Source organism: Anomaloglossus baeobatrachus, chromosome 6 (genome assembly GCF_048569485.1).
Source record: "Anomaloglossus baeobatrachus isolate aAnoBae1 chromosome 6, aAnoBae1.hap1, whole genome shotgun sequence".
Taxonomy (NCBI): Eukaryota; Metazoa; Chordata; class Amphibia; order Anura; family Aromobatidae; genus Anomaloglossus; species Anomaloglossus baeobatrachus.
In genome coordinates this window covers 148,070,830-148,078,945 of record NC_134358.1, presented here as the reverse complement: position 1 = coordinate 148,078,945, position 8,116 = coordinate 148,070,830, and the positions used below count along the sequence as shown (strand labels likewise).

Sequence of the window (8,116 nt, the reverse complement as noted above, 5' to 3'; positions counted from 1 at the left end):
ATCACCCAGAGGCACACGGGAGGTTAGTGAGATCTCATATAATTAACCCGAGTAATACCAGCAGATGGAATTGCCATAAACTAGATTAATATATACGGTCAGTACAACCAGGTGGAATCCAATGAAACCAGAACAAAAAGCACAGGGGGAGCCCACTCTTTGCCACATACATGTGTGACACGAGAAATCTTATAAGATACCACATTAGTATTGTGAATAGCAAAAAACAATACCAGGGGTGCTCCCCACAGCTGAAGTAGCTTAATAACATCCCGGATGTCCTTGTAGTATAGCGTCTACTCCCACATTTCCCATATGCTCATCCGTCCATAATATGTATATTCAGGGTAAAGTCTCTAATATCCAACGACGATAAGTCTTGTCAGATAGAGAAGGGTCCTTTATGGTTCTTCATAATTCCCTGTTCCATGTTCTCTTCTTATCCTCTTCCTAGTTTCCCCATACATGATCTTCTAGATGGGGAAAAGGCAAATGGGCTTTAGTAAAAAATGGTGGAATTCATCAAATAGCATTATAGAACCCTGTATAGAGCAACTCCTCATTAAGACCATGTGGGGCTAGACTCTTAAGGGTATAAATCCACCTTGATTCTTTTTTAAGCAATTCTTTAGTAGCATTCCCACCTCTAATGTTCTGTTTGATTGAGTCCACAATGAGCACTTTGACTGTAGTATACCGCCCTTTATGGTGCATAAGAAAATGGGAGGCTACTGAGGTCAGCACCTTACCCTTTTTCAGGTCGGTTTCCGCTGTATTTATGTTGGAGAAGTGTTGTTGTATCCTCTTCCTCACTTCCTGTGTAGTTTCACCGACGTAGATTTTCGGGCAATCGCAGACAAGGATATAGATGGCATTCCTCGTACGACAGTTGTAATAGGATCCGCAGGTGATTCGTCTAGGAAAGATCGGTAAAGAGATGGAATCACTTGCCAACATGTATGGACACACTGTACATGCCCCACAGGGAAATGTGCCCTTTAGTCTTATGCCCGTTCCCAAACTTTGTGTTGGTCTTGAGAAATGGCTCTTGGAGAGGATACCTCTCAGATTCTGGGCACGTCTTGCTACTAAATTAGGCTTATCTCCAATAAAAGGGGTCAGTTTTTATCACTCAAAAGTATGTCCCAATTATCTTGTAAAAGTCCATATAGATCTTGCCATTGATTATGGAAGGGGGTGATAATACTCACTGTGGTTCGCTTATTTCGTAGTCTTGGTTGTAATAGAGTATGTCTTGTCATAGTTCTACAGGCCTGTAGAGCTCCGGAGACCACTTGTTTTGGATATCCCCTTGCGCGAAATCTGTTGGTTAGATCAGAAGCGTGTATTTCGAAATCAGATTTGTCACTGCAATTTCTTTTTACCCTCATAAATTGGCCTTTGGGTATCCCGTTCTTGACATGAGTGGGGTGGAAACTATCATAGTGTAAAAGGCTGTTAGTAGCCGTTGGTTTACGATATAATGTGGTAGTGATGTTCTCTCCTACTCCCTTAGAGACTCGCAGGTCCAAAAATTCCACCGTCTCCCTGGCTATGCTGGAGGTTAGCCGAATATTAAGAGTGTTATCATTCAGGGTGGCAATGAAATTTTCACAGTCCCCCCGAGATCCAGACCAAAAGAACAGGATATCGTCTATATATCTGAACCACCGTATCACATGGGATTTATAGTGCTCCAGGATGTACACCTGTGTCTCCTCCCACCACCCTAAAAAGATATTAGCATAGGGTGGCGCACAGCACGCCCCCATAGCGGTCCCAGATGTCTGCCGGTAATATTTTCTATCGAAGACAAAATAATTTTTATCCAATACCAGATGGAGAAGGTCTAGGACAAAGGAATCGTGTCTTCTATTGCCGGTGGTTCTACGGTCCAAATAATATGACACTGCTCGTAATCCTGCCTCATGGTCAATTGAAGTATACAAGGCTTCCACGTCAAGTGTTACCAACAAAGTACTAGATGGGACTTAAAGTTTGGTGAGCTGTTCAATTAGATGGGTAGAGTCTCTAACGTAAGATGGTGAGGATTGCGCCAAAGGCTGGAGATAAAAATCCAAATATATGCAGGGCCTCTCGAACATGCCACCAATTCCTGACACTATTGGTCTGCCCGGAGGTTCCGGGCGACCCTTGTGAATTTTAGGTAACATATAGAAGGTGGGTATAACTGGGAACTTGGTTGTTAAAAAGTTCCTTTCCTTCAAGGAGATTATGTCATGTTCGTGAGCCGTAGAAAGCAATCCATCCAGTTTCTTTTTGAAAACACAGGTAGGGTCGGAAGGTAATACCGTATAACACTCAGTATTAGAGAGTTGTCTCATAGCCTCTCTTAGATACATCTCAACTGGCCACAAGACCACGTTTCCCCCTTTGTCTGCCTCTTTGATGATAAATTCCTGATTGTTACTCAATTTGGACAGAATCCGCCTCTCTTCCGCTGTAAGATTATTACCCCTGTTGTTCTTTTTCAATAAAATTTGTAAGGATATTGAGAAGCTTAAACCCGATAACAACAGGGGTAATAATCTTACAATCTTCCGACCCTACCTGTGTTTTCAAAAAGAAACTGGATGGATTGCTTTCTACGGCTCACGAACATGACATAATCTCCTTGAAGGAAAGGAACTTTTTAACAACCAAGTTCCCAGTTATACCCACCTTCTATATGTTACCTAAAATTCACAAGGGTCGCCCGGAACCTCCGGGCAGACCAATAGTGTCAGGAATTGGTGGCATGTTCGAGAGGCCCTGCATATATTTGGATTTTTATCTCCAGCCTTTGGCGCAATCCTCACCATCTTACGTTAGAGACTCTACCCATCTAATTGAACAGCTCACCAAACTTAAAGTCCCATCTAGTACTTTGTTGGTAACACTTGACGTGGAAGCCTTGTATACTTCAATTGACCATGAGGCAGGATTACGAGCAGTGTCATATTATTTGGACCGTAGAACCACCGGCAATAGAAGACACGATTCCTTTGTCCTAGACCTTCTCCATCTGGTATTGGATAAAAATTATTTTGTCTTCGATAGAAAATATTACCGGCAGACATCTGGGACCGCTATGGGGGCGTGCTGTGCGCCACCCTATGCTAATATCTTTTTAGGGTGGTGGGAGGAGACACAGGTGTACATCCTGGAGCACTATAAATCCCATGTGATACGGTGGTTCAGATATATAGACGATATCCTGTTCTTTTGGTCTGGATCTCGGGGGGACTGTGAAAATTTCATTGCCACCCTGAATGATAACACTCTTAATATTCGGCTAACCTCCAGCATAGCCAGGGAGATGGTGGAATTTTTGGACCTGCGAGTCTCTAAGGGAGTAGGAGAGAACATCACTACCACATTATATCGTAAACCAACGGCTACTAACAGCCTTTTACACTATGATAGTTTCCACCCCACTCATGTCAAGAACGGGATACCCAAAGGCCAATTTATGAGGGTAAAAAGAAATTGCAGTGACAAATCTGATTTCGAAATACACGCTTCTGATCTAACCAACAGATTTCGCGCAAGGGGATATCCAAAACAAGTGGTCTCCGGAGCTCTACAGGCCTGTAGAACTATGACAAGACATACTCTATTACAACCAAGACTACGAAATAAGCGAACCACAGTGAGTATTATCACCCCCTTCCATAATCAATGGCAAGATCTATATGGACTTTTACAAGATAATTGGGACATACTTTTGAGTGATAAAAAACTGACCCCTTTTATTGGAGATAAGCCTAATTTAGTAGCAAGACGTGCCCAGAATCTGAGAGGTATCCTCTCCAAGAGCCATTTCTCAAGACCAACACAAAGTTTGGGAACGGGCATAAGACTAAAGGGCACATTTCCCTGTGGGGCATGTACAGTGTGTCCATACATGTTGGCAAGTGATTCCATCTCTTTACCGATCTTTCCTAGACGAATCACCTGCGGATCCTATTACAACTGTCGTACGAGGAATGCCATCTATATCCTTGTCTGCGATTGCCCGAAAATCTACGTCGGTGAAACTACACAGGAAGTGAGGAAGAGGATACAACAACACTTCTCCAACATAAATACAGCGGAAACCGACCTGAAAAAGGGTAAGGTGCTGACCTCAGTAGCCTCCCATTTTCTTATGCACCATAAAGGGCGGTATACTACAGTCAAAGTGCTCATTGTGGACTCAATCAAACAGAACATTAGAGGTGGGAATGCTACTAAAGAATTGCTTAAAAAAGAATCAAGGTGGATTTATACCCTTAAGAGTCTAGCCCCACATGGTCTTAATGAGGAGTTGCTCTATACAGGGTTCTATAATGCTATTTGATGAATTCCACCATTTTTTACTAAAGCCCATTTGCCTTTTCCCCATCTAGAAGATCATGTATGGGGAAACTAGGAAGAGGATAAGAAGAGAACATGGAACAGGGAATTATGAAGAACCATAAAGGACCCTTCTCTATCTGACAAGACTTATCGTCGTTGGATATTAGAGACTTTACCCTGAATATACATATTATGGACGGATGAGCATATGGGAAATGTGGGAGTAGACGCTATACTACAAGGACATCCGGGATGTTATTAAGCTACTTCAGCTGTGGGGAGCACCCCTGGTATTGTTTTTTGCTATTCACAATACTAATGTGGTATCTTATAAGATTTCTCGTGTCACACATGTATGTGGCAAAGAGTGGGCTCCCCCTGTGCTTTTTGTTCTGGTTTCATTGGATTCCACCTGGTTGTACTGACCGTATATATTAATCTAGTTTATGGCAATTCCATCTGCTGGTATTACTCGGGTTAATTATATGAGATCTCACTAACCTCCCGTGTGCCTCTGGGTGATATCTTATATCTTATATACATGTCACTCTTGCATGCTGTTCTAATCCGCGTGCCACTCCAATCTCTGTTTGTTCTTTACATCTCAAACATATACATCTGATGGTATCCTTGGGGATGCCATTATGGCTATAAGTATGAGCCATCACTGATGGATACTTATTGGTCTTTTTTAGACATCTGGTACTACAACATTTTGACCGTATACTAACTAACATAACTCTATGCCTTGATAACACACTCTAGTCGATGGGAACTTATATGCCTTGGTAATACGTTGTAGTCGTTGGGAATCTATACGTATCCACGATGTATTGTGTGTGACATGTGTGAACCAGGGCACGGGTGGTGTATATGTCATGCTCTAACATCTAATAATTCTCTCTATGCTGGGTCTATTACATTTACTTGACACCCGGTGTTCTTCTCTATGGAAGAACTACATACATAATTATGCTTGGTGTATACGTTATCATTTAACACCTAATGATTTTCCCCAAGTTGGGTCCGTTAGATCCATTTTTCGATATCTAATTTTCTGTTCTATGTAGGAACCACATAACTCTACTGGCTGGTATTATCTAGCTTTATATTGTGTGATTTTTACCGGTTTTACCGCTTTTTTCCCTTGACCTATGGTTGATATTATCCATCTTCTGGTGATCTGTTTTTTGTCAAGAATCATATAACTCTGTTAGCTGGAATTATCTAGCTTTACTCTATGGGTCATGGATGTCGGCATCTTGTATTAACCAGTGGAGGACTCACTGGTGCTTATGGACATGTTGCATGTAGTATCGATGTGATACATGATAAAATTCTCCTAATGGATATGCCATTCTGCTTATTTTAGCCCGTGCTCTTCTGAGAAATTTTCTTCAAAGTAAACAGCGAATCTGCTGACATTTAAAGTGTTCCAGCAGCAAAGGGGTTAATACTCCATCTTTGTTTTCCCCTCTATCTAAACAGCGCATGCGCATAGTATGGACTGTGCTACTAAAGGTATTAGCATATTGCGATGCGCTTGGAAATATAATAACCATCTGTCAGCTATAAATTTCGCTAATAGATAGCAAGGAGAAGCGCTGCTCCTTGAACACATTTTGTGTCTATCTAAGCGATATTTGACTCGCGCATGCGCAGTAGAAGATGGGGGAGGACGCTCTCCACATCATGTGATCAAACAAGATGGCGGCCGCCATCGGAGGTTCACCTCCAATACGAAAAATCGTGCAGCTGCGGGTAAGCACTGATTACACTTCCTTAAAAAGGACACACATGGCCATGTCACATCGCCTTCTTTTCCCCTGAGGAAGCCACTGGATACGTGGCGATACGCGTGGGGTGTCCATGCCAGGAACCCCTTGGGTCGCTCCTCTCATTCACCCCACCAGCATGCTTGCTATGTACTATATGGGATGATGGATATAGGTCCGGGTCTGTATTGCCTGTAGCCTGGTTGCTGTTCTCAATTGCACCGTATATATCAGTGGTAGCTTGAAGCATCCAGGACTCTGGCTATATGTGGCAGCATAATATGAGCATTTTTACTGAGCAGATAGAATTGCTTTCTGAATTTATGTCATCTTGCACTTAATAGGCGTTCTTTTCAGGATACACCTGTGAGAAGATATTGTGGTTGTAGCACTATTGTGTATCGATGGGGACCTGGATGTACTTTGTGCTATGGATCTATATCATTTTATGTATATAGCATAGGTTTTGTATATCAGTACAATCTAAGTGTCTCTATCTTATGATTCGCTATATGTTACCACTCATACAGCACTGGGATGTTCTTGTGCCCATATAGACTCTAGTAATTTTCTATAAAAGCCTATACTGCTCATCTATAACTGGAGATGTGTTTATCTGCACAAGTGTTTCCATGTTAAAATTTACCATATGCTGCTAATTATACATTGTTGTGGACTTTAGTGCACTTGTTCACATCTACTATTTCTCTATACCGGATACGGGCCTTGTATACTAATGATTGGAGTGCCCCTACTATAATCATATATAAAGAAATTGTACATGATTGTATTTCTGGTTCCTGGCGGACATGTTTGTTATGCCTATGGCTTTTTAAATGTTTTTAACTTGTGTCATTGTGTGTCTTATAGTAATTTTTCAGTGTGGAGACATGTGTCTCGTGTTCTGGTTCTTTAATAACCTAATAAAAATTTAATATACATTGGTTAATATTGTGGTGATCCCGTGTGTTGGTATACTCTTTTCTCTCCTTTTGTCTTACATAAATTTTGTATACCAGGTGATCCCACTGGGTAGTGCCCTTCCTCTCTCCTTTTGTATATCCCCGAAAATGGTGTAAGACAGAGCACACACTGACTCCGTCTGCTCCATTATAGTCAAGGGCCCCGTCGGCGTATGCGTCCAATGCACATTTTGCGAGGGGGGGGTTGGACGGCTGCCCCGACGGGACCAGTGAACATAGGTAGAAACGCAATGTGAAAGCGGCCTAACTCCTTCACGACCGGCCGATTTTGCGCTTTCCATGGGTTTTTTTCGTTATTCTTCTTCCGAGAGGTGTAACTTTTTATTTTTCAGTCAATATGGTCATGTGGGGGCTGGACTTTTAAACAAAACCATGAGTTTTACGATATAGTGTACTGGAAAACAGGAAAAAAAATCCAAATGCGAAAAAATTACAAAAAAAGTGTGATTGCACTATTGTTTTTGAGATATTTTATTCACTGTCTTCACTATATGGTAAAACGGTTACTGGTCCCGGTCCTCTCTGTGCTGCTGATGCCTCAGACGTTTTCTTGATGGCGGGGGATCCTCGAGACCCCCTCGCCTGGCAGAACTGACAGTCAACCTGGAGTAACTAACTGTCCTGGGGATCTTCACCCTGCTGCGTGCGGAGTACTGAGGGCACTGGATTCCTGCTCCTACAGGTTCCCACGGTTCCTGGAGTCTGGTCACACACTCCTCAGCTACTCCCCTCCTGTAGAGGCTTGCTGTTACAAACACAGGTCCTTTCACTTCAGCCGTCAACCTTCAACTCTCCTGTCAACTGACTACTTCCTGTCAGGCCACAGGCCCCTTCCCCTGGTCTAGGTCTTTCCCTATAAGTTGGCTGCCTATTAACCAATAGTACCCAGCCCTGTCACCTGTTGCTAGGGAGTGTCCTAACCTGGTTCTGGGTGTATGTGTCCTGAAGGTACTGGTGTGTTTACTGGCACAGTTGTCTGAGACTCGAGCTTCCACAGGGCTTGTAGCTTTATTTGTT

At 42.6% G+C, this 8,116-nt stretch overlaps 2 long non-coding RNA genes across 2 annotated transcripts; one reads left to right on the top strand and one right to left on the bottom strand.

Annotated features, from left to right (window-relative positions):
* Positions 1-251: 251 nt before the first annotated feature.
* LOC142244160 (uncharacterized) lies at positions 252-1,297 on the bottom strand. The gene is made up of 3 exons (XR_012724460.1): positions 1,212-1,297; positions 750-916; positions 252-473 (listed from the first exon to the last, which is right to left on the bottom strand). It is a non-coding gene; the product is annotated as an uncharacterized LOC142244160 (long non-coding RNA).
* Positions 1,298-3,566: 2,269 nt separating this feature from the next.
* Positions 3,567-4,613, top strand: LOC142244159 (uncharacterized). Its single transcript, XR_012724459.1, has 3 exons — positions 3,567-3,652; positions 3,949-4,115; positions 4,392-4,613. It is a non-coding gene; the product is annotated as an uncharacterized LOC142244159 (long non-coding RNA).
* Positions 4,614-8,116: the final 3,503 nt, after the last annotated feature.